Source organism: Mauremys reevesii, linkage group 16 (genome assembly GCF_016161935.1).
Source record: "Mauremys reevesii isolate NIE-2019 linkage group 16, ASM1616193v1, whole genome shotgun sequence".
NCBI classification, from domain to species: domain Eukaryota; kingdom Metazoa; phylum Chordata; order Testudines; family Geoemydidae; genus Mauremys; species Mauremys reevesii.
This window is the reverse complement of record NC_052638.1, coordinates 27,576,268-27,602,112: the sequence shown is the minus strand read 5'-3', so window position 1 is coordinate 27,602,112 and position 25,845 is coordinate 27,576,268. Positions and strand designations below refer to the sequence as shown.

Below are 25,845 nucleotides of genomic sequence, written 5' to 3'. Positions count from 1 at the left end.
AGGATCAGTAGCTGGTGAATAATGGAAGCTTTTTCAGATATTATGAAGGCAGTGTGAAAGAAATTACAGAGAGCACATCTTTCACTGATGATATCCATTTCATATGAACTGGAGTAGTAAAAATGCCATGTTATGCCAGATTCATCAGAGGAAACGGGGCCATAACTAATGTAGTCAGCAATCATTGTGGCAAGTATCATCAATTAATGTATTATGCATCCTTTGTCACTTTATGTTTCAGCCACAGTAACTTTCTAGGCTTGGTTGGTATTTGTTTCTGTTTTGTAAATGAGTTTCTGGATAATCCAACACTTGACAAAGTAGAACATTAGGAATAAACATACATTCATTAGAGATACCCTAATCTTCCTTAACAGATTTTGTTTATCCTGTACTAACACAAAAGATGAATGGAGGCAAAGATCTTATTTTGAGCCCAGTCTTGCAATGTGTTAAATCAGTAGGAGCAGAGAATTGCTCAGCACCTCAAGTAAGTGTTCAGTGCCTTGCAAGATCAGATTTATTGTCAGCAAAGTCACTATCTGTACCCATCATGGATACTGCCTTTCTTGACCCTGCCCTTAAATCTGGTGTTTTATGAGATTATGAGATAGCCTCTGGGTTGGCTGAATCTGTGAACTCATCCCCAGAAGAGGATGTTTGTATCAGAAAGAATGAGACAGTAAATAAAAAAATACTAATCTACAGAATCCACCCAAAAATGAGAAATGTTCTTTATTTCTTGCATTCTATGCCATATCAGTGCATTAATGAACAGAGATAAGATCTAAAGTTATATTCCTTGACCCATGTAATATCCAGTTGGACCCCAGAAAAGCCAGTTTTAAAAAGACACTGTAATAAATCTCTATACAAAGCATAAACATTTATGCATGTGTGTTCAGTCCTATGCTATGTGGTGAACAACTGATAACATTTGATAACACAGATCTCCAAATGATGCCAGCACATCTGGCTATCTGAGAGGACAGAAGTTCAAACAGAACTGTATATCTGCATCACATTCACTAGGGCACAGATTATCACACCCTTATTCACAGTGAGCAGTAAAATTATTCTGAATGCATTTCCAGTCACTTCAGTGAGACAGGCTATGGAAGAAAGCAGGGGCTCTCATGACCCCATGTTAGAGTAGAAAGAAATTTTAGGACTCCCCTTATGGAGTAGCCATCAAGCAAGGGAGGGTGTTCATGACCCCCTGAAACTGTTTGTGACACCCCAAGTTAAGAGCGAGTGGTGTAAGAAACCATTTGACATGAATAAAGAATTTATAACCTGTTCCTAAAAGAGGTTTTAATGTTTTGTTCCATGTTAAGGACTGTGTGTGCCTTTAATAAAAACTGGCAATTACATCACCAACTATCCATCCAAGAAGGCATTTTCCTACACAGCTGGATTTACAATGTACTGCAGAGTTCATGGATCTGTAAATTCTGATAAATACCTGTTTGGCCACCACATCTATTTAATGCTGTGTATACCACATCTGCTCGAAGGCCATAGGATGGTTGTGAGTTTATATGCTACTACTTTGTTCCTCTCTCTTTTAAGCAGAGCCAGAAAGTGCTGCTGGTTTCTTAATTAAAATGGTGCTTAATGTGTTTTTTTTTTCCTGGAGATACTGTGCAGTGTTTCAGTGCCCATTATGATACAGTGAGTTCATGCTGCCAGTAAAGTGAAGCTGCTTTTAGTAAAAGTGAGTGGACTATTTTTATTCAGTTGAACAATCAAACCAGTCATTACAGTGCTCTCACACGTAACCCTTTTGTAGTTGAAGTTTTGTAAGTGCACATTCTCCTAAGCATTTATTTGGCTCGTGTTTTGGAATATGCATGTGCCCTAAGGCACAGATTCTGGATTCCTAAACTGGGGCCTATTAAATAGACTTTATACAGGAGATCTATAGATAATTTTATGGCAGAAGGATCAATTATAGCCCCTAGATTCAGCTCTTGTTTCTGGGTTTTGATTAATGGATCTTGGTAGTTACAGATCTAGTGGCCATACACCTTCCAACAACCAATCATTCCTGTCCACCCTGCCACAAAGGCAACCACCATACAGAACTGCATTTCCACTGCATTTAGGGTTTTCTGTGGCTCCAGTGCTCCTGGAAGGATGATTTCTTAAGACCGTAAATACGTGATATGCTAAGCAGTGGATTTCCCAATCTCCTGCCAGGAGTCACAGGGAGATCAGAGTCACAAAAAGTTGCCACCAGCATCGCTGAGAGAATAGACCCCATTGTATTTTGTCGAGGTGTAGAGTGACCATATTTCCCAAAGAGAAAACAGGACACAGCACAGGACTGGCCTGAACTGCTCACCCAAGCCCTGCGCGAGGCTGGCAGCGCTGCTCGCCCCCGGCATGTTCCTCCACACCCCACTTTGACAAATGTGCACTTTTGTCCCATTTGCTCCTGCCAACTGATGAAGTTAGGACAGCCGGGATAGGGCTTTAAAAAAAGGGACTGTCCTGGTCAAAACAGGACATATGGTCACCCGACTGAGATGGAGACACACTGAATTTTATTTTTGCCTTTTACTCCTGAGGCTTTGCACCACTCTCATCGATGGTATCAGCAGGGATGAGTGCCCCTCAAGGAGCAGCATTAGCTTGTTAACAACTCACACACTATATTTCTAGCATGTCACAGAAAAACAGTGTCTATTTCTCAGCTATAATTGTATTTAGCTGGCGATAGTTTAATGGAATTTTTTAAATATAAGGGAGTTGACACTCCAGGGACCACATTTTTAACTTGCTTCTAATTTAGGAATGTATCTTTGAAGCCTGAACTTGTTTGTGCATAAAAAGTTGAGTTGTTCTGCACACACCAAGCCAAGCTGTACATGCAAGTATCTAATTTGCTTGCATAAATATCCATTTACCTATGTGCATACATGTGTGTGCACACTTCATGTACAAATTTAGAGACCATCTTGACCCAGCTGTAAATCTAGTTCAACAGGAATCTTTCACACAGTTCTAGAACTGAAGCACCTTCTGAATTGCCCTGTGTCACAGGACTCCTTAGAAAGAGGCTATGTTTAGTTAATTTGAATAGGTGTACTTTATTGTTCAAGATAAGTGGATCTGTTGACCTCTTTAAGGATGTAAGAGTGTAAATCTCATCTTCCAGCACTTACCAGTAGATAAAATGTATCATTAAGACAGATAAGGGGGAAAATTGAAGAGCGGGTTCAGCAATTTCTTTTCTAAGCCATTTTTATATTAATGTGTTAATCTGCGATTGTGGAAGTCCTTGCTGTTAAAAACTGAGGATGGAAATCAAATTTGCCTTAATGTACCTTAAGGAAAGCCAGGGCAGAAGTAACCAACTTCTGTTACAAAATTGTTTAATGTAGTTCAGTCCAAATGTACTTGTCGAGGGACTTGAAAGTAACTAGAGCAAGGCCATTCTCCCTATTATCTTAGAGGTCAGCATGCAGGGGCGGCAGGGCAGGGCAGGGCTGCGCTGCGGGCGCGCGCCGCGGCGCGTCCGCCCCCGTCCCTTCGGCCCGCGGTTCGGCTCCTCGGCTCCGCTGCCCGCGCTGCTGGCAGGCGCGTCGCGGGACGACCGACAGGCGCAGCCGCGCGCGCGGAGCGGGAGCGGAGCCGCGGGCGGGGGGGACCCGCCGCAGTCATGCCTGCGGCAGGTCCGGGTCCCCGTCCCTCCGCTCCGTGACGCTGGCATGCCGGGGCGGAGCTCACTGAGAGCCAATGCTGCCCCCCCGGGAAACGGCCACCCCACGCGCCTGCTTGGCGCGCTGGGGTCTAGAGCCGCCCCTGTCAGCATGTCACCCTTATCAAGAAACAAACACTCTGGGTTGGCTCCTACCCCCATAGTCTGCTCCCTCTGCAGCTCTCTGACAGTCTGAAATACCCTTGGCATTCCCCCCAGTGTGGAGAAGTCCTCAATGGACTATACCACTACCAGTCTGTCACAGCCCTCAGTGTATAGAGAATATGTTAGGGGAACATTGTGGAATGATAAGGGATGCAAACCAGACATGCCAAACCTGTGGGGGGGAAAAAACACGCAGAAATTGGGCTTGTTTTTGGCTTAATTGGCTTGTGAGTTACTTGTCGCTAGTTTTTGGCTTGTAGCTTGTTGGGGGGTGTTTTGGACCGGCTCCCAGCAAGCAGGGGCAAGAGGGGAAGAGAGTCAGGGGTGCACAGCGGACCCACCACAGTCTCAGACTGCATGCCGGGGGGGGGGGGGGGAAAGCTAGTCACAGAGTGTTGGGGTTCATCATAGGGGTTGGCTTGTTTTGGCCTTGTTTTGTAATGGGATTAGCTTGATTTTCGGCTTATTGTGAAAGTCGGGGTGCTTATTTACCACGTGAAAGTTGGCAACTGTGATACAGTTTAAAAGTTTTTTAAAAAGTTTAGAAGTGTGACTCAAGTGCTCCCTAAAAGTTCAAAAACCAAAAGGTAAATAAAAAGAAGCCAAAGTGTATTTTTGAAACCTCATCATTTTTAAGTTTGTTTCATGATTTTGGGGCATCTGATATGATTTTTGAACTCTTCGTGTTGGCAATACTGGAATCATCATGACCAAGATTATACTATAATCTGCACTCGGTGCTAGGAAACCTAACAAAGGTCAGTTCCTTATTCATTCAAGGTCATTGGGGAGACTTTCAGGGACACATGCACAATACAAAGCATACTACACAGAGCAGGGGTGGGCAAACTACAGGCCACATCCAGCCCGCCAGCCAGGCATTTTAAGCTGGCCCTTGAGCTCCTGCTGGGGAGCGGGGTCTGGGGCTTGCCCCACTAAGGCGTTGCAGCCACAGCGCAGGGTCAGGACTGCTCCACGTGGCTCCAAGAAGCTGCAGCGTGGCCACCTCCAGCTCCTACATGCTCCAGTAGCCCCCTCCGGCGCTCCAATGGGAGCTGCAGGGGCAGTGCCTGTGGACAGGGCAGCATGTAGAGCCCCCTGGCTATACCTCTGCGTAGGAGCTGGAGAAGGGACATGCCACAATCTCCAGGAGCCACTTGAGGTAAGTGCCACCTGCGAGCTGCACCCCGAGCCTCTCCCACAGCCCAACCCACTGCCCCAGCCCTGATCCCCCTCCTGCCCTCCAAACACCTCAATCCCAGCCCGGAGCACCCTCCTACCCCCCAAACTCCCCAGCCCCACCCCAGAGCCCACACCCCCAGCCAGCACCCTCAGGCCCACACCCCACCCCACCCCCACATCCTGAACTCATTTCTGGCCCCACCCCAGAGCCCACACCCTCTCCCACACCAACCCCAATTTTGTGAGCATTCATGGCCCACCATACAATTTCTATTCCCAGCTGTGGTCCTCGGGCCAAAAAGTTTGCCCACCCCTGGCATAGAGGGTCACGGTTGGCCTACATTAATGAGTTCCCCACAGTTAAACCCGGGACTATGTTTACCTGAATAATATTTTATCCTTCTATTCAGGAATCTCCAAGCACTTTCTAGGTGTTCATTAACCTCATGACACCCTAGGGAATAGTTTGGTTTTATTAGCCCCATTTTCCACAGGAAATAGCTGAGATAAAGAGGTGTTATGTGACTTGCCCAAAGGTTTTCTGTTAGTGAGGGAGCTAGGGGCATACAAGCCAGACCATCTGAACACCGGATCAAAACCCAAAAAGGTCCTTCTTCCCTAGGTGAAATATTGTTGAATTACTTGCATATGTATGAAATGACTACCATGGGGTACCATTAGATCAAAAACTGACCTTTAACATTAGACTAAACCATAAACGTGTCTCTTTGATGTGCATAACACCAGGGAGAAGGGTAGAGAGCTGCATGCTATTTCTCTCTCTTTGTTGTTGCAAGCAGTATCATTTAAACACCTCTTATTTATGTCTTCTCATTAGATTCATCCCTGCACTGCATGTTAATTTCTTTTTCATTAAACAATGGCCTGTTTTGTTCAAAATGCCCTGTAGGGTTGCAGCGTTCGGAAAATATTCTGTATTTCATTTCAGATTTTGTCAAGTGTGCTATGTGAGTACAGCTATAACAGGAGTTCAAACGCATATGGAACGTCATTCATTATGAAAGGATTATAAATCTTTTGTCCGTCCAAAGGTAATTAACTTCTCTTAAACAAAAATATTTAAATAGGACCAAATCTAAGAAACAACATGCTCACAAGGGAAGCTTCTATTTGCAGGCTTATTCTGTATTTTGCTTGATGGTCTCCATTATATTTTCTCTCACTCTAGTTCAGCAGCAGTGATGTCAGACCTGATCAGTACACATTGCCATTTCCTATTGCTTTTATAAAATGGCATAACTAAGAAACAATCCTGTTCTAGCGTCCACCTAACCTGGTTCAGGGAGGAGAAGTTTACAACCAGACCGGACTGGGGTCCAGCACCGTCAGCAGGTGGTGCTGCCAGTGCACTCTCCTCAGGGCATTCACAAATTCAGTCAGTCTCTCAGCCATCCCTGCACAAGTCCCCTCTCTTCAGCCATCATCACTTCCTATTTTGTGTCTCCCGACGGGAGAGTAAATCATAGACACTTCTCTGCAAACTGGACTCTCAGCAGATTTTGTGCCAATGGGGATCTCTGCAGTTGTCAACATAAATCCTACAGTGAAACCAGGCTTTAGATAGGAACACACACACTATGTGTGTGTACGATTTAGGAATTTCATTACTTTAAGAAATCTCTCTACTGTTCCTATAATACTGGATATTCCATGCCTACATCCCACTATTCATTGAGTTTGAGGCAGACTGAGCTTGTAAGATTAGCCCTGTGCAATAGCAAGTATCTGTGCCATCCCAAGAGAAACAATTCTTGTCCCTGCCTTCCCCTTGCTCCCAGGAGGAAGCAGCTTTCTGCAGCTCTTTACTGACTGCAGCTTACTTCCTTTATGAACTAGCTCAGCTCTGCTGGCCAGTGCATTCGGGGAAGAGGTGGAGCTAATGCTCTGCCCACTCCTAGGTCCCAGTCCAACAATCCTCTCATGGGTGGATGTATTGCATGCATAGAACCTGCTTCTCCTCTTCCTTTCCTGTCCAAAAAAATCACACAATGGGAAGAGCCCTAGAACAAGGGTGAAGTTGGGTTACTCTCCTGCAAGGCCGCATGAAGGCCACTTACCATCTAACCCTAAACTCAGTTGAAATCAAGCTGTTCTATTGTTACCAAGAAGGACGTACAGTAATTCAACAAATAAAAATCATGAGCCAGGACAACTGGCCCTCAACATCACACCTTTCCCTAGTGGTGCACAAGGGCCTGTGGATACAGAAGTTAAATGGTCAAATATTATAAAGGATTCTTGGAGGGTGGGGGGAGAAGCCACAGAAGGATTCAGACAGGGCAGGGGATGTCACTCTGAAGTGAGACTAACTGAGAAGAACTTGTCCCGTGCTCCATTCAAGGAGTTATTTTTGCCCCACATGCCAAGTGTATGTGGAATGATATTTTGCTCCTGGTAAGTCCAGCATTCCTGTTCACAATACAGAACACTTTAAGGGCAGATTTCTTTCCAGTCCTGAAATTATTCACAGTCATCATCATTTCAATTTCTGCAGGAGACCTTAAAGTGTCCTTAAGTTTTGGTGACTCCAACTAAGAGTGGGTGATGGCAAACCCATGTGAGTTTCAGTATTACTGAAATTCCTGCAGCTCTCTCAATGAAAGTCAAGGTACTAATGATACAAAAGCTGAATGAATGAAATAAATTCCTAAGTTTTCATAGCATTAGGAGAAGGCTGACCTATTCTACTCCTATTTTATGCCAGGTATGCAGTCAGATGTTGGCCTGGCTCTCTCATGCTTGTGAGGTACTAAATGGTGGGACCATTAAGTGTCATATTGTTGATTTATTGCTCTCTGTCACCAATAATAATGACTCACATGACAGTACATAGTTTCAAAAGTCACTTTAATCAGAGCATAAGTTTCAAATCTCAGAGCTGGAAATAAAACAGATTCACTGTCATGAGAGAGAAAGATGTGTAGATTCAGCCACTTGCTAATGAGCTTCTGTCTGCTCTTAGCTGCTTACACAATCAACTAGCATAATATTTCTACTGCTACCAAATTTTCTGTTAAGTAGTAAGAAACTAAAAGGTAGAAATGTCAATCATATCTTCATGATTTCCCCCTCATTGCTTGTCACCCTTAAACACCAGGGGGTTGGGAGTAATGAGGGGAAGGCACAAGGCAGCAGCAACCCAAGAGAAGCCCAGGGAAGAAATTGTGACTCAGGAGTTGTCATGTGGACACTTCTCCCCTGGACACAGGCTTGAGGCCACCAAGCTCATTAAACATAGGCCACCAATAGTATTGTCAGCTCTCGTGATTTTATTGCAAGTCTTACAATATTTGATGTTTTTCTAATAGCCACATTTCGTGGAATCATACTGATAGGAGAGAATTTCAGCTTTTAATAAAATAAGTTTTCTACCCCTCATATTTGCAGAAAGAAGCTGAAAAATGTGAACCTAAATGTCTCAAACAACAGAAGGCAAGTAAAACAATCCAAAAATATTTTTAAAGCTCATCATTTTGAAGCCAATCATATGATTTTGGAGGGGGAGGCTAAACCCCTGATTTTTCAATGCATGGGGCTGGCAATAATGCACTAGCAAGCCAACAGCTGGTAACTACTGGGCACTACTAGGGCTGGTTGGGAATTTTGAGACAATTTTTTTTTAAATGAAAAATGCAGTGTCTGCAAAATCAGAATTTTACATGTGAAAATTTAGATTTTGCAGAAATTTTTCAATAGGAATTGGGCTCCCTGGCTGGCCTACATTTCCCATGATACATCGCTGTCTCACTGAACCACCATGCTGCATCAGATGTAGTCAAGCCAGTGAGCCCAGCACACCAAGGAAAATGAGGGCATGAGGCACCTGAACTACAGTGCCCATGAGGCACCACAGCAACAGAGAAACACAATTCAATGTTGAATCAAGATGAAACTAAATGTTTCAACATTTAAAAAAAAAACCCAACGTTTTTCCAGAACTTTTCATCCCCTCCAAAACCTCCTACGCTATTTTGATTTTTTTGGGGCTGAATCAGGACATCAAAATAGCAATTTCCCATGGGATAGAGATTCCAATTTTTGACGAGCTCTGGGCTGGATTTAATCTGGTGATGCTGATTTATTTTAACTGGTTAACAGACTGATATAACATAACATCTTACCTATTTCTAAGCCCTAATATTGTTTATGTAAAGAAGAAATAATAGGCTCAAGTCCTGTTTATAAAACTGCATTAGCTCAAAGTTGTTTGAGTAGGAGAAAAGGGAGAAAAATATATATTCACCATAAGGTGAGCTGCTTTACCTCCAGAGTGATTTGTTTCACTATAATGGTATTTATCATGTTGATAAAAGAGGCCATGGCTCTGAAAATTGGAAGATTTTTCCTGTTAATTTGAAACAGCACCTATACATGCTGATGTGACATCAACATAATACCTTAAAGCCAGGGGATCTGAAAAGATTTATTTTCTGAGCCCTTATATGCAGCTGCAGTCTCTTTGCTTCTGACATTCTCAATTTGCAGGCTGCTGGTGATCCAATCTTATTCATTCTGGCTCTATAATAAGGATGTCAATGCAAGAAGAGAAAAGTCATTATCTGATAGCTAGCAGACATGATAAAAAAGGCAGCATTAGATATCTCAGAGGGTGGACCACCTTTGTAGTGTTGGATGAGCTTCTCAAGGACACTGGTAGCTTTTGTACCTGCAAGTATGCAGCAAATTCACTTACAGCTATCTGTACTGAGTGCATCTGATAAACCTATAATGCCCCTAATACTCACAGTTGCATGTTTTGAATGAGATATTGATTTGTTGGTTACTACACAGTGGCAAAGTTTTAATTATAATTAGAACAGATGAACAAAGATGAGGCAAAAAGGTGGTGGTTCTATTTGGAGCAGGTTTATTTTAAATTTAGGGGTTCTGTCCAGTTCATGGCTATGGTTCAGGTTTGGATTATACAGTGCTGAAATCTCTCCTCAAATAAAGCAGAACTCTTGTGCAAACAGCTGCCTTTTTAAGTAGTGATTTTTACTACATCCTATCCCAAATTTAAAAATAATAAACATGCCTCAGAGCTGGAAGGAGTGCACATTTAATGTCCTAGTTGTGGTCCACCACTAGTAAAGAGCCTGGAACTGCAGTACAGTCATTGTAAGAATATTGTTTAGGGTGCTCAAAACCTAAGATGAAGCGTGTAGGTAGATGAGACATAAGGGGATTTTCAAAAAGGACCCTAATACTGTTGACTATTAATGAGCGTTGGATGCTTAACTCCCGTTTGCTCCTTTAAGAATGTCAGCCTAACCTCTTTGGAGGTGGGCATTTTCCCTTTTAGCTAACATAGCTTGCACCCTTATGATTTTTCAAATTCCTTTTGTTCTCTTTCAGTGTCAGGGATTTAGAGGTATTTATTTCTCTTCAACTAATCATAACTGCGATACCCAAGACTTGCACAAATGGGCTCTGATGTTCATATCAAATTAGTTTACATGAAAGCACTATGGGAAAATCCTGTAAGATTCTTATTCTAAGAACTAAATGGCACTTGAAGGCAAAGATCTTATACTTGAACCTCCTGTTGATTTCTACATCACTCATGTGATTATGAAACAAACAAAGAGGAATACATAAAACTGATAGACAGTCAGGACAAATGGCAATCAGTGCATTAGGGGAGTTTGCTCATACTCAGCTATTGTGCGTTATTTCCCTCCCCTTCAGTCATGCCTCAAATATTATAAAGTATCTTGTTGGAATGTTGTTTACCAACAAGATAAACCTGATCCTATAGTCCTTTTGAGCACACAACTCCCACTAATACCAATGGGAATTTAGTGAAAGGCTGGACTCACTACTGGAGTGCCTCCTTGTGGCTGAGCATGGTGTAGTCTTGCTCTCCTCTGGTCCTCCAACGGCCTGCCTTTTCCTGTGACTCAGCCAAGGTCACAATTTATGTCCATTCCTTCTGGGGTATTAAAATCCAGAAATAAAAGTAATATTATGAACTCAAAACCAGGGTCATCCAAGGAGTCTGCAGCAGGAGCCCGCCCTTCTATTTAGGGCTTGTCTTTATGCAGCCAGCCCTTTCAGTCAGTTTGCCTGGGCCCAGTCGTACCACACATTGGGAGGTTCATCTAGGCCGCAAGCTGTCGCACTCTAGGTTGAAACCCAGTTTCCACCAGCAAGACAAGCAGAGCTCTGCTCTCCTTCCCGGTCAGCCCCAAACTGAACTGAGTCTCCTCCTTTTAACTCCCCTCTCCACTCCCAATATATGCTACAGGTTTAGTGGGGTGGGGCCAATTGGGTCCACAGGCCCACATTTAACCCCCTCCTTGCCAGTGTGCCCCATCATCACACAGGGCCCAAATAAGCTGATCCTCCTGTAAAGTCCTAGATGTGAGTACATGGGCCCTTCTAAAATAGCATATTAATTGGATCCCACTTTTACAAAAAAATTTAAAATATCAAGCTGAATCCTTGTCAGTTCAGGTGAGTGACCAGCCCAGAGCAAATCCAGGCCCAACTGGAAGAATGGATCCACCCAGCGGGTGTGTTTGAGGCTGGTTTATATCAGGGTGTTTGTAGCAGGGTGATGGATATGAGGCAGTGATGCTGGAGACACCAACAAGCCCAGCTCAATCCATGATGGGATCTGAGACCATGGGCTCCAGTCACTACTCAAGTGGCTCTGAGGCAAAATTCCTGCAGCTGTAGGATGGGATTGGATTGGTCTGCAGCTCCCCCACAGAGGCCCAGCAGCACAGACCCAGTCATGCTCGGAGGCCGGATACAGAAGAGGCCACTAAGGGGAAGCCCCAGATGGACAGGGCCAAGTCTATTCATACTGCCTTCTAGTGGGAGTTAGGAGTGGGAGAGGATTTGGAGGAATAATTTTACTTCTGAATGTTGTTGAGATTATACTGGAATACTGCATCCAGTTCAGGTGTCCATATTTTTTAAAAGGACGTGGAAAAAATTGGAGAAGGTGCAAAAGAGCCACACAAAAATTATTTGAGGAATGGAGAAAATGCCCGACAGTGAGACAAAGAGCTCACTCTATTTAGCTTATCAAGAAGATTGAGATCTGATGTCTTCGGATCAAGACCTAGTCAAATACAAGTTATTGGGCTCAATCCACAGGTAACTGGGTGAAATTCTATGGCCTGCTTTATACAAAAAAAAAAAAAAAAAAAAAAGAGGTCAGACTAGATGATCTAGTTGTCCCTTCTGGCCTTAAAAAAAAATCTATTAATTATCTAGAGATACACATACACAATACAGGAAAATAAGTAAAGCTTGAAGCAGTCTGTGATGGTGCACCCCATAAAGCTTTATGAAAAAACATATATCTCATAACAAACATGTTTTTATAGACTCAGACTCCAAGGTCAGAAGGGACAATTATGATCATCTAGTCTGACCTCCTGCACAAAGCAGTCCACAGAATCTTACCCATCCACTTCTATAACAAACCCCTAACCTATGTCTGAGTTACTGAAGTCTTCAAATTGTGGTTTGAAGACCTCAAGCTGCAGAGAATCCTCCAGCAAGTGACCCGTGCCCCATGCTGCAGAGGAAGGTGAAAAACCTCCAGGGTGCCTCTGCCAATCTGCCCCGGAGGAAAATTCCTTCCCGACCCCAAATATGGCGATCAGTTAAACCCTGAGCATGTGGGCAAGACTCACCTGCCAGCACCCAGGAAAGAATTTTATGCTACATATGCCTTGTAACATCTCTCTGTAAAGGTTATGATCTACTGAATCTATTCATCATATTTGTATGCATGTGTCATTGTTGTATTCAAAGTTATGAATATTGGCTGTGTACTTGCTTGATTTCTAAGTAGCCTTAGGGTATGGCTACACTTGCGAGTTGCAGCGCTGGTGGAGGCTTTCCAGCACTGCAATTAGGAAGTGGCCACACCTGCAGGGCACTTCCAGCGCTGCAACTCCCTGGCTGCAGCGCTGGCCGTACACCTCACTCAGCATGGGGAATAAGGATTGCAGCGCTGGTCATCAAGTGTGGCCACACACCAGCGCTGTTATTGGCCTCCAGGGTATAAGGGTGTATCCCAGAATGCTTTTAACTAAATTACTCCCTTTGTTTTGTTATGCAGCCTCTCTTTGTTTTGTTGTGAACCTCCGGAGCTCCGTCCGGAGCTGCTTATCAGCTCCTGTTTGCTGTGATCAATCAAATGAGATCCTCCTCCCTGCGTGATTCACAGGGGTTGAGTGTTTGCTTTGCTTGAGAGAAACAGGGGGAGGGGGCAGAGGGGGGAAAGAGAGTATGTTGGATGCAGGCTGTTTGCAGTTAACAGTAAGGGGGTGGGAAAATTCTGATTTTGCAGTGTCAGTTCCAAAAATCCACTCTCCCCCCCCCCGTCACACTGCCCCACACACCCCTCTTTTGAAAAGCACGTTGCTGCCACTTGAACGCTGGGATAGCTGCCCATAATTCATCACTCCCAACAGCGCTGCAAATGCTGCAAATGTGGCCACACTGCAGCGCTGGCCCTGCACAGCTGGACGACCAGCGCTGCAACTACCAGCGCTGCAGATTTGTAAGTGTAGCCATACCCTCAGTAAAGCATTTGGTCAGCTTCCTGAGAAAGGAATGTGCAAATTAAGTGCCCAGTCAAGAAACACTTAAAGGACAATGAATCTTGGAAGGCTCCAATCCACATAAGCAGTCTACCTGAGGATGTTCAGGGTAGCATGTAAACAATGACTGCTGCCTGTAAAAACTGAGTCATGCATGGGCATGTGACTTGCCCATGTGACTCCAAAATGCCATCTTGGAGCTGGACTTTGCATAGGAGAGAGGAGAGGGCTCCACCCACAAGAGAAAGTCTATTTAAACCCCGGGAGGCCCCTCCATTTTGTCTTCATCTGTCTCACGAGATAGGTACCCTTGGGGGTGAAGAGGCTGAGAGAAATTGGAACAAAAGGACAGTAACTACAGGGGGTGTGAATGATTGCTAGACCCAGACTAGAAGGAGATTAGTCTGTAAAAGGTAGCTTGCTGGAACACCTCTGAGGGTGAGGTTATCTATCTGTATTCAGTTTTCTTACTGTATTAGACAGACTTGCGTGTTCCATTTTATTTTTCTTGGTAATTCACTTTGTTCTGTCTGTCACTACTTGGAACCACTTAAATCCTACTTTCTGTATTTAATAAAATCACTGTTTAGTTATTAACCCAGAGTAGGTGTTAATACGTGTGTGGCGGGGGGGGGGGGCAAACAGCTGTGCATTTCTCTCTATCAGGGTGAACAATTTTTGAGTTTACCCTGTATAAGCATTATACAGAGTAAAATGGATTTATTTGGGGTTTGGACCCCATTGGAAGTTGGGCATCTGAGTGTTAAAGACAGGAACACTTCTTAAGTTGCTTTCAGTTAAGTCTGCAGCTTTGGGGCACATGGTTCAGACCCTGGGTCTGTGTTGGAGCAGACTGGTGTGTCTGGCTCAGCAAGACAGGGTGCTGGGATCCCATGCTGGCAGGGAAAGCAGGAGCAGAGGTAGTCTTGGCACATAAGTTGGTAGTTCCCAAAGCGGTTTCTATGATCCAACCCATCACAGAGTCTATGTACAGTAATTGTTGAGTGTGGGTTATAAGCTTAAGAAACAGATGGCCTTTCAGCTGTTTCATTTTAAAGGTACCTGTGTGTGAAGGAGGTTAGATCAGCTCTTAAACATCCTGAGCTGGGAATTCCTATTCCCAAACTATTTTCTGACACTTATTAAGCTGATTTATACTGGACAATTTCCAGATGATTCTATTTTTCCACCAATTTACTCAGCTTTGCTGGCAGATGAGTACAAAAGCATAGGGACCAGCCGAAGTAAATATGCCTGTCTATGGAAGGAGCCTTCAGGTCACAAGTTCACAGGATCAGAGATTTCTTTTATTCCTTCTTTAGATATTGGGTATCTTGAGACAGTAGGTATCTGCCTTGTATGTGTTAAGATTAATACATAGGATTATTGTGTTGCATGCCGCTCCTATTGCAGAATTAGTAGTTTTTTAAACTGCAGATGAACTGTATATTGGAGGCATTGTTATTCACACCACCATAGCTGTGTCACTGCTAGTGACAAGTAAATCTCAAAGTTCAAGGGTTGTCTGGTTAAGCATCCAAATGTTGCCAAACTTACAACGGCACCACCTATCAGTCTCACACTACAAAACCCCCTGCTTTAACCAGATCTGCAAGACCTTTTCTCTCATTTCCCCCCCACTGATTAGCAGATCTTCCTCCCTCCAGATTCCCACAATAGCTGGTACCTCCCCATGAAATCCTCCTTCTCTGCTTCCAAACCCCTCTTGTACTCCCCACCTTTGACCTCTCACACGGAGGCTGCACTAGATGACCTCGAGGTCCCTTGCATTTCTATGATCAAGCACACTCAGTAGACTGGCATACGCCAGACAGTATTGTTTGTCCATTGCCCAACCAGGAGGAGAGAGTCTTGGCAGGAGAAAGCATTGGTCAGTGGGATTGGGGAGGTACCTTTATGTTATTTAGCAGCAAGGGCCTGGGAAAAGCTGCCCGTGGGCATAAAATTCAGGCCTAATTTTCTCCATGTCCTGTTATTAAAATAAAACACAAGTGGTTTTAAGGTCCAGTTAATATCACTATCAGGTTATTTATTACTGAGCAGCGCTCCAAGCGTCCCTTAGTAGAAATGTGCATGCAGAAAACTCAAACATTCACTCTGATCTGAAATTTAGGAAAGACTGAATATAAAAACTAAAGTTTCTTTCTGCTTTATGAATGGCAAAAGTAGTGTTGCACCTTTTAGGCAACTTATGAGCCCTTTAATTCAGTGGTTCTCAAAACTAGGGCCGCCACTTGTTCAGGGAAAGCCCCTGGCGGGCTGGGACAGTTCGTTTACCTGCCGCATCTGCAGATTCAGCCAATCATGGCTCTCACTGGCCACAGTTCGCCACTCTAGGCCAATGGGGGCTGCAGGAAGCGGTGTGGGCTGAGGTACTTGCTGGCCGCCCTTCCTGCAGCCCCCATTGGCCTGAAGCAGCGAACCGCGGCCAGTGGGAGCCACAAATCGGCCGGACCTGCGGATGTAGCAGGTAAACAAAGCAGCCTGGCCCACCAGGGGCTTTCCGTGAACAAGCGGCAGCCCTAGTTTGAGAACCACTGTTCTAATAGAACCATCACACATGACTCCAAAATATCATGACAATATTTTAAATGCTTTCACTACAATTCGAGATCTGAAAGATTACTAAGAAAGTTTGTCTTTTAAATTGCCAGCTCAGTTTAAAAACCTCTGCTTGAATACAAAAATGCACCCCAGAGCTCCATTTTGGATTTTAAATTCAACTAGCAACCTGTTCCGGCACACAAGTGAAACAATGGGCCAACTATAGTCATAAATCAAATATAAGCCTGTCTGGATTTACACTTAGTATAGCAGAGGGCCCATTGATTCTGCTGGCCAGGAGACCTCTTGGCATGTCTGGCCTTATGGACAAGGCCAGTCTCTTTCTTTCTGATCCAAGGTGTAATGTCTTGGAAATCAGACATTTTTCCCCAAGATCTAGCCCTGATGTGGCCATTGCATGAATGAGTTAAATCATATCACTTCACCTGCGACAGTGCTACTTGGCACACAGCCAGTTCACTGCTGTTTGAAGCGTTTGAGAGATTTTTGTAATGCACCTACTCTGCTTATTTTGTGGTTTCCTGCATGGAAGCCATAGGAATAAACAGCGAGATAGCAGTCTGATAGCTGCGGTAGCCAGAGGTTTATTTCACAGTCCAGCAGAAAGCATAGAATCCAATTGGTCACTCTTGACCGAACTAAATCATCACTGAACAAGAACTACTCATAAAGCAGGAGCAACAAAATCTTTATCAGTTCTGCTAATTTGCCTTGTCTATCATTTCTTCTTTACCATCTGTCAGTCTTCTCCCCTTGATTAAAAGGCTGCATATTCAGGAGTCTGTCTCATCATTCCTAAAAAAAAGTAATTCATCCTAGCTAGAGAAAATGAGGCTCTTGAAATTTACTTTGAATAGTTTACACACGATGCACCTTATTGTGTTAAATATGGCACCTACTTACATTGTTTATACAATATGCCACTGTACATGCCACCCATGTTCAGTCCTATAGGGCTTTATTCAATATATTTAAAGCTCACTGAAAGTGCTGGATATATAGTCCTAGTGGATGAACTTTTCTATTAATCCACAAACCAAATTCAGCATAGGCAGTGTCAATGCAGTATTGTCTTAATATGCTTTATCTCTAGGATAAGAGATTTGCTTTCCATGATCAGTCAGTCCTTTACCTTCTTAACTGACACTGGCAACAATTGTGGCAGTCGTGGTTTTTGTGATGTGCTCATTACTTTTTCAGGAGCTTTTCCCCCCCAGTCACGCCACACAAGAAAGACGACATTCTAGCCATCCCAGTAAAGCAAGATCCACTGTTGCCTACATTCCTGGCCCCATTCCTCCCTTAGTTGTTCCACTGGGAAGAAATGCCAAGGAGGCCAGCAGGAAGAGCTCACCTCTGTATGCCAGCCTGCAAAGGCAGAGGCAGCCAAGGAACAAGTCTCTAGAAAGTGACTGGCCTAACCCTTCCAGCTGGCCCAGTTTGACAGAAAGTGTGATGTCACTGCCCTCTTGGGTGCGGAACTGACAACAGGGCAGAGGCCACTGGCAGTAAGAGGATTCCTGCACAGCAGGGAAAGGCCACATTTTTGCCTAGTTTTGAACAGAGGACTTCTTGCATGTTAGGCAAACATGATAACCACAACACTACATAAATCTTGACCAGCTACTCTCCCTTTCTCTTCATTGTCTATCCACTTGGCAACCAACTCATTGCCTATAGGGTTGGCTAGATCTTCTTTTAAGGTTCCAGGTAAAACAAAGAACATTATGCCCTTCAGCACAAATTCCGGATACACGTTACTCTAAAGTGGACATGCATTCAGGAAATAATTTCAATATGGCCTCCATTCTGCCCCAATGACAATACAAACTGCAAAAAGGTAGAACTGTAAGAAGGGGAAAGCCAGTTTAAGCCCTGTTAAAGGACTATATCCTGTGAGGTGCTGAGCAGCCTCAACATCCACTGAAGCCTTTGGAAGTAAGCGTCCAGTACCAGGGCCGGATCCAGTTTTTCTGCTGCCCCAAGCAGCGCAAAAAAAAGGAGCAGCGGCACTTCGGCAGCAACTCAGTCACGCCGCTTCTTCTGCGGCAGTTCGGCAGCGGGTCCTCCCTCTCTTCCTCTTTGGTGGCAATTCGGCGGCAGCTCAAAGAGGAAGAGGGGGAATGAGGGACCCACCGCCGAATTTCTGCCGAAGACCCGGACATGCCGCCCCTTTGAATTGGCTGCCCCAAGCACCTGCTTCCTATGCTGGTGCCTGGAGCCGGCCTTGTCATTACTATGCTAGAGATGCAAGTACCAGGTTAGGATCAGATTCTCAGTGACCCAGAATAGCTCTATTTCTTTCCCTCAGGTAAACTGGAACAGTGTAAAAAGGTTTCTCTTCAAAAGAGAGGTTCATGGTAGGGGAAAATGGCACCACATGATAAAGTTTCCAGAAGAGTTGCAGCTCCCCCAGCAGAATGGAGTGGTGTGTCGTGTGTATTATAAATACAGTCTGTTAGGAGCGGTGCAAGGGCTCTGTAAAATTCTGTGCTGAGGTATTAGAGAGGTTTTGCAGACAGATGTTGCTGCCTAGAATCTAGAATAGGCAATTTTCCACCAATACTCATTCTCATTCTAAAACGAGAATCACCAAATCTGCCACAGTTGTACTCATTTCAGGTTTGTTTTCTGGGGATCTGAAGGAGGCTGAGCTTTGCTAGCACACACACACAAAAAAAAGTCCAGTTCAAATGCTTGAATATTCAGATTGTGTATTTTGCTGTGTAATAGGCTTGGTCTCCCACAATATGCGAGGGAGCCCTGTACTCACCATGTCAGCAGCCTCCCACACCCAGGTAGTTGTCAGCACAGGCCAGGTGTGGGAGATTCAGCCCTTGGTCTGAGTCCATAGGAATCAATCCCTCCCAGGACTATCAAAGGCCCCTCCCAAGCACCAAATAAAGAAAAGAAAAGCAGAAGCTGGCAGCAGGCCTTTGTCTTTGAAGGGGATCTGACTACTTGTAGTCCAGTTCAACACCCTCATGAGAATCACTCCTAGCAGTGCTTTAAAGTAACTGTTGGGTGTGGCCCACCTTCCCTCCAGGGGGCTCAGACAGGCAGTGCTCAGGGGACCAGTCCCAGCCCCTCTTTGGGAGCTGAGATTTGAAGGTGTGTTCTGTTCCTCAGCCAGCTGCTAACTGAGCCAAGTTTCCCCATGTTAGGCCTTTCGTGTAGGCTCAGCATGCTTGCACATGACACAAGGTAGGGCTGCTTGAGCCCAGAGCCATTCATTAACCCTTGACTGGCCAGTATGGAGTTTGCACATTTTGGCTATTGTAGCCTGTGATGGGATGTGCAATTTGCCCCATTACCAAATAGAAGCAATTTCATGTGATTTATGTAACCAACAAGGTGCAAATTTTGAAGGACTAATATGGAATATTCACAATGAAGTATTTACAAGCTACAGACCTACAACTGGATGAAAACATTTGCAAACAATTTAGCATAATGGAATAACTAGGAACTCTGTTACAGATGTTTGTGGGCTCTATGCAAGTATCCATATTCCTAATATTTATGAGAGTGGAAGTTATTTTGCCATGCATAAATATGCAAAATTACCAACTGAGAGGAATTTGGGTAAGAGAAAAAGATTAAAAGGTTGACGTTATTCTTTGCTCTGAGTAGTAGGAATATATTTTGTTTTCTGAGATTGTTAACAAATTCTTAATTCTCAGAAATAAGGGGTCTCATTTTGTAACTCTTACTCTCTTGAGTGCTCCCATTGAACTCAGTGCTATTCAGGAAGTAAAGTCTAGAGGATTAGGCTCAGAATTTAAAATACTGTAGAAGGAGGAGATTATCAACTGCCTATTGTTTTAGAAGTTGGGCTAAGGGCAATTCATTCCTTTTAATAACAGTAATATTGTAATATATCATGCTTCTGCCAGAGACTGGTTTCAACTAGATTAATATGTATATAAAAAGAGGGAAGATTCATGAATATGAGTAACAGAAGGTAAAAAGATGAGCATTTAAACAGCGTAGACATCTTCAAAGCTCTGAGGGAGTGCTAGATAAATGGGTTCTTTGTCTTACAAGAAGAAATGCTTCTTTGGGTACAAAAGGGGAATTTAAAGTTCAGAAGTGATTTCTTTTTCAACTCTGCTAATGAGATTTAAACTCCTATAAAAACAAAAATAGGGCCAGATTCTGATACCCTTACTCTAATTGACTTTAGTGGGGATACTCATTGACAAAAGTGCTATGCAACATGAGTAAGGATATAAGAATCTGATCCATAGCTCGTATAGCTAAATAATGTCTAAAGGTTGTACAATGCCAACCATCCTTTACTTTGGTAAACACTCTCTTTACTAGTGAGGGCAGCTATTAATCTAGTAGTAATTCTAGTAGCCATTTTTCTTTTAAAAAGAATCAAACCCTTTAGAGAGAGAGAGACAAAAACACACACCCAAGACAGCTCAGACTTTTCCAGATCTATAGTTATTTAAAAAAAAAAAAATCCACACACATCACAGTTTGTGGAATAGTTCTGCACCATAGTCAATAAATTGTACACCTAAATAATGATTTTTCTTCTTTAGTTACCCATTAGGGTAAGTGAAATATTTTGGTGAAAGGAAATTGCCAGTGCTTCTGATTTATTCTTAAACATTGACCAAACAAGTCACAGAATTTTGTTAGATTAGGCATAACGATGGTGGGATCCAACACCAAAATTAGAATGCTCTGTGAAGGCTGCATATTCTAATTTGGCTATTGGAATTATTGGAATAAATTCCACCTTCATAAAATTGGTCAGAACCCTCTCTCAGAAGGCATCTACTGATGCAGCATTTCCGTTACACGTAGAAATGTACAATTTTTCACTTGCAGTAATCATCTGAGCTTGTTTAGCTGATGAGATAAAATTATGGGAGAGGAAAGAATAGAAGTTTTTGGATATTCAAAATAGTCCACTCTACCTATATTCTTAAACTATTGCAAATCCTTTAGGTCATGATCCTTCCAACCACGATCACAGCTAAGTACTCTGCATATTTTTTCCATATCCTTATCACAAGACTTTGTATTCCTATTTCCTTGTACTTTTTACTACTCTACTGATAGTGATTGATGTATATATATTTACAATGGGGGAGCCAGGTTTGTTTAAGAACTCATCCTGAGCACATGAAAGGGAATAGACTATCACATAGGGCACGATTTTCAAAATGGCTCGTCGTAGTCAGTTTTGAAGTCTATGGTAAAATTCCCATTCAGTTCAATGGGAGCAGTGGTAAGCCAACAATGAGTGCTTTTGAAAATCCCACCCATAAGCTTCTCCGGTGAAGTCCACAAAAGTTAACCCACGTCATCCAAAATTCTGTAACCTACTCACTCCCAAAAAGAACAGTATTAACCTGGGACCTTCCTCTGGATCTCCCAGTAGGTTTCTAAGTAAACAAAAAGGGCGAAAGTAGTCTCTTAGGTCTAGGACATGTGTCAACCTCATTCAAATTCACTAGAGTTACTTCTGGTTTACACCAGCATAAATGAAAGAAGAATCTGTCCACTTCTTTCAGGGTCTGGAAAGAATCAGGCACATTGCTGGTGCTTAACCAGTAAATAATAATAGATCAAAGACTTGGCCATGAAGTTTAAATCTAATCTCACTCTGAATCCTGCACCAATTACAAATGAAAAATCAATCTGATGAAAAGCCTTTGACATATTCTTGTGGACTTGCCTAGCATTCAGTGAAATTCTAGCACAGTTAATATGCTCTGTGCATTATGCCGTTTTTCAAATGTGAAACATCTTCAGAGGGCTGACATTTTTTATCACCAACCTGATGTATAATAGCAATATTACCAGTGCCACACCTAATATGAAAGTATTAAGCTTGCCTTGTGAAACAATTGACTGATAAAACAAAGGCATCAAGGACGAGTTGCAAGTCTAACTCTCTCCTGACCTTCTCATTTCTGCTATCGGAGAACATAGCTTTTATAAGATCTCTTAAATGCAGTTGGATTATAGTAGGTTGCTTTTAGCCAAACTGACAGTAGAATCTCTGCTTTAGTAATGGCATATTCCTATCTGCTAATTGGTTAAAATAACAAAAAAGTTCCTGCTTTTTTAAACAATTTCAAAATTTTATTTTCAGTCAAAACATTAACTTTAACCAGTTGCAAATTGTGTGTTGGGGGGTGGGGGAAGAAATCACTCATTAAAAAAAGAGTTATACATCTTTGTTCTAGTGTAGTGAATGTGCCAGATTTCACTTTATTCCACCTTAAAAGGTAACAGCAGGAAAGCTACATTGTAAAAAAAAAAAAAAAAAACAACCCACAATCCCCATTTTCTGTGAACTTCTTATCATTGCTAGCCTGTAAAGCTTTCATATAATCAGTAGCCTATGGAAATTACTAGAGGTGAGATCTCAATCTTCAGGAAAGTTTAGATGCAAATCTGGATCCAAACTTTGCAGCTAGCTCCTATCTTTACAATGAGCCTGTGGTTCAAACACAGAAACATCCAAACTTTGCACTGTCCACCCATCTTCAGAAGTGATATTTACGAACTGGCTCCTAATACAACATCCACAACCTCAACTAAACCCAAATGCACGTTACATACCAAGAAAGTGGTGAACCAAGAGTTTTTATTAGTGTAAAATTAGGATAGGATTAAACACACACACACACGCACACGCCCACACCCACACCCACCCGCATACCAAAAGTTTCATTATCCTAAAGAGCAAGACTTCGTAAGAGCGCTGTGAAGTTTTTTGGAAAGTGGTCTTAAATGCCCATGAAGATTCTCACAGTCAGCCAAGTGCTGCTAAAAATTAACAAAAAACACTGCACATGAATTCCCAAGGGTTCCCCCCCCGCAGTAAACGGAGTATCAAGCTTTAACCACTGATAATACATGTCAGTGTGAAGCCATCACGTATGTACTGCTCCTCTTTGCAAGCTCAATGTGGCTGCAAGACACTAAGAATATCATACAGTAGCAAGAATTGGATAAATACTGCAGAAAATTACCTGATAACATCCATTCCAATAAGTGCATATATACCTTTACAGGACTCACACAATATGTTTTATTTGCTTTTCAGGAATATTTGTAGGAGCAAAGTTTTGTTAGCAAGAATGACTACAGAAGGGGAATATGCCAGAAAGAGAATCGCCCATTGGTACACAGAAATGGTGCATACACAAATTCTAAGTGTGCATGTCAGCCTGTACCATTTTTGAAAGTTTGTCCCAATTGGTACACCTGCAAAAATGTAAGTTGCATTTTTTGCAGCCAGAAAGCCCTGCATGGCCCCTCTTTCCCAGAGACCGCCTGATCCAAAACCCATTGCAGTCAACTAGAGTTTTTTCTGCCGATCAAGGCAACATGGGGTAAAAGGCCATGAAAACAGTCCCTGCTACAGCTAGCTTTAAAAGTTTGTCCCTGAAATTGACAGTTTTATTTTATGTTCCACTTCCCTCCACAGCTTTACTTAGTAAGGGACCCTATCAAGTCAAGCCCTATGTCTGTTCTACAAGCCCCTCATTTCTAACACTTCCCATTTTTTGTGTAAGTAACGCAGCGCTTTGAATATCAACTCTATTCAACACACGCCCATCCACATGACACCAGTAGAAGCTCTAGGAGAACCCAAGGTTAAACTTCTGGTATAATCTCCCTAGATTGTTTCAGAATAAGATTTGCATTGAAAACACTTGCAGTCATTCTAACTCTTTAAATTTGTTGTTGTTTTATTAAACTTTTCTGTTGAATTATGTCTCTGGGTGTGCTGTTGGAGGTAAATAATCTAGAAATGGAGTTTGAAGATTCAGAGATTTTAATAACTTTTCCTATAGTCAGTGAAAAATCATTTTTTAATTGAAAAATCAAGGAAGGAAAGGAAACATTGTACAAGAGACAGAGCTTTCTCAAGGGGTAGCCAACACTGGGGAACAAACTCATACAGGAACTAAAAATTACCACTTTGACAAGGTGGTACTTGCATGTTTCTCTTACATAAACATATAGCAGAGAGTGCACACACACACACACACACACACACGGAATGCCAGAAATGCATTTACACACGCTGTTTTCAAGGCCAAAGTCACACAGTAGTTTCAACATGAAATAAGAATGAAAGAAGCGCTCAGAAAATACACTGGGGGGGGGGGGGGACCAAAAAGCAACTTCCCACACAACTATTTAGTAGAATTGTTCATGGTATTGGAAAGCTTTTGTTACTGCTAAAGAAACGATAAACATAATACTTATATTCACCCAATATTGTTAGTCCTCACTTGACCTCTAGCCAGTTTGACTTCCCAGCCAAAAGCAAACCTGGGGTCTCAGTTCTGCAGCTTACACCAGGATGGTGGCTGATGTGTTTCAATGCTCTATACTTGTCCCTGTGCATCTTATAAATAGCCATATCATGAATTAGATCTGCTGAGATTGAGTGAGACCCAGAGACACCAGGTTTCATATGGTCTAGGAAATAGTAGCTGCTTGGAGTGAAAGGAGAGTAGGACTAATTAGTACATAAAGCTTAACATGCTGAAGTCCAGTTGTATGTAGGAATCCATGCAAAGTTTGTAAGTCTTCCAGGAGATTTTGTGGAGCTTTTAAAACACACAGGCACCTATGGAGAACTGGGATAGGGAAGTTCACAGAAGTAAAGTTTATGTACATTGAACATTTTATTTGAATTATTTTCAGCATATAAATACCTGTGCTGGTGCCTATTATATAACATCTGCATAGACATGTTCATGGCTGAAATTTAGTTAATATACCTTATTTTAAAAAAATAGGAAATTCCCAGGGAGAAAAAAAAATAGTTTTGGGTTGGGTTTTGCAATGTAATGTATTTATACTTCAGACATTTCATAGAATTTAAGGGCAAAAAGGGGCCATTATGACTGACTCTCGTCTGAACTCCAGCATAACAAAGATCACAGAATCATCCATTGCTTCTATCCCACCGCTCCTTATACATTTGTTTTAGAAACTGTATGAATGGTGAGGGTATTTATCTTCCTTTCACTATTCATTGCCATAGTTTAAATACTTAGATTTTCTTTAACTGTAAAGTTACTTTAACATTAAATTTAAAATATATGTATAAGTAATCACTATAATGTAACATTGTTTGTTAATGAGGTGGGTATTAATGTAGAACTTGTCTAGGTAATAGGGTCACTCTTCATAGCACATGTTCCTTGAAGCCATACAGAAGATTGGGCAGGAGAAGACTACCTGTGCTGTTAAATGGACATGCTTAATGACTAGATAATCAGGACTGCTAAGTTAGACAGACTCTAGCATAGAAGAGCCTGCAGAGATGTTGCAGTACAGGTGCACTACCATTAATTGCTGCAGAAAGAGTAGGCTAGCTGGCTGATTTTATTAATTATTTTAACATTTAACATACCATACCAGGCTGACCAAGTGCCCATATTCAATAATATGTCCATCAACATTGAGAGAGAGCGCTCATCTCTCAGACGAGCCAAAAAGGTTTATCCAGATATCCCAGGCAGACAAATTATTCAGATTCATAGCAGTTATTTCCATTAGAGAGATCACTGGAACTTTTATTATTTGCTACCAGAATAACACAGACAGAAATAAAATAACTAT

At 42.6% G+C, this 25,845-nt stretch overlaps 1 protein-coding gene across 2 annotated transcripts in view; it reads left to right on the top strand.

The window, feature by feature from the left end:
* Positions 1-25,845, top strand: part of LOC120384288 (protein BEAN1-like) — a 98,825-nt gene that overhangs the window by 46,228 nt on the left and 26,752 nt on the right. The window lies entirely within an intron of this gene.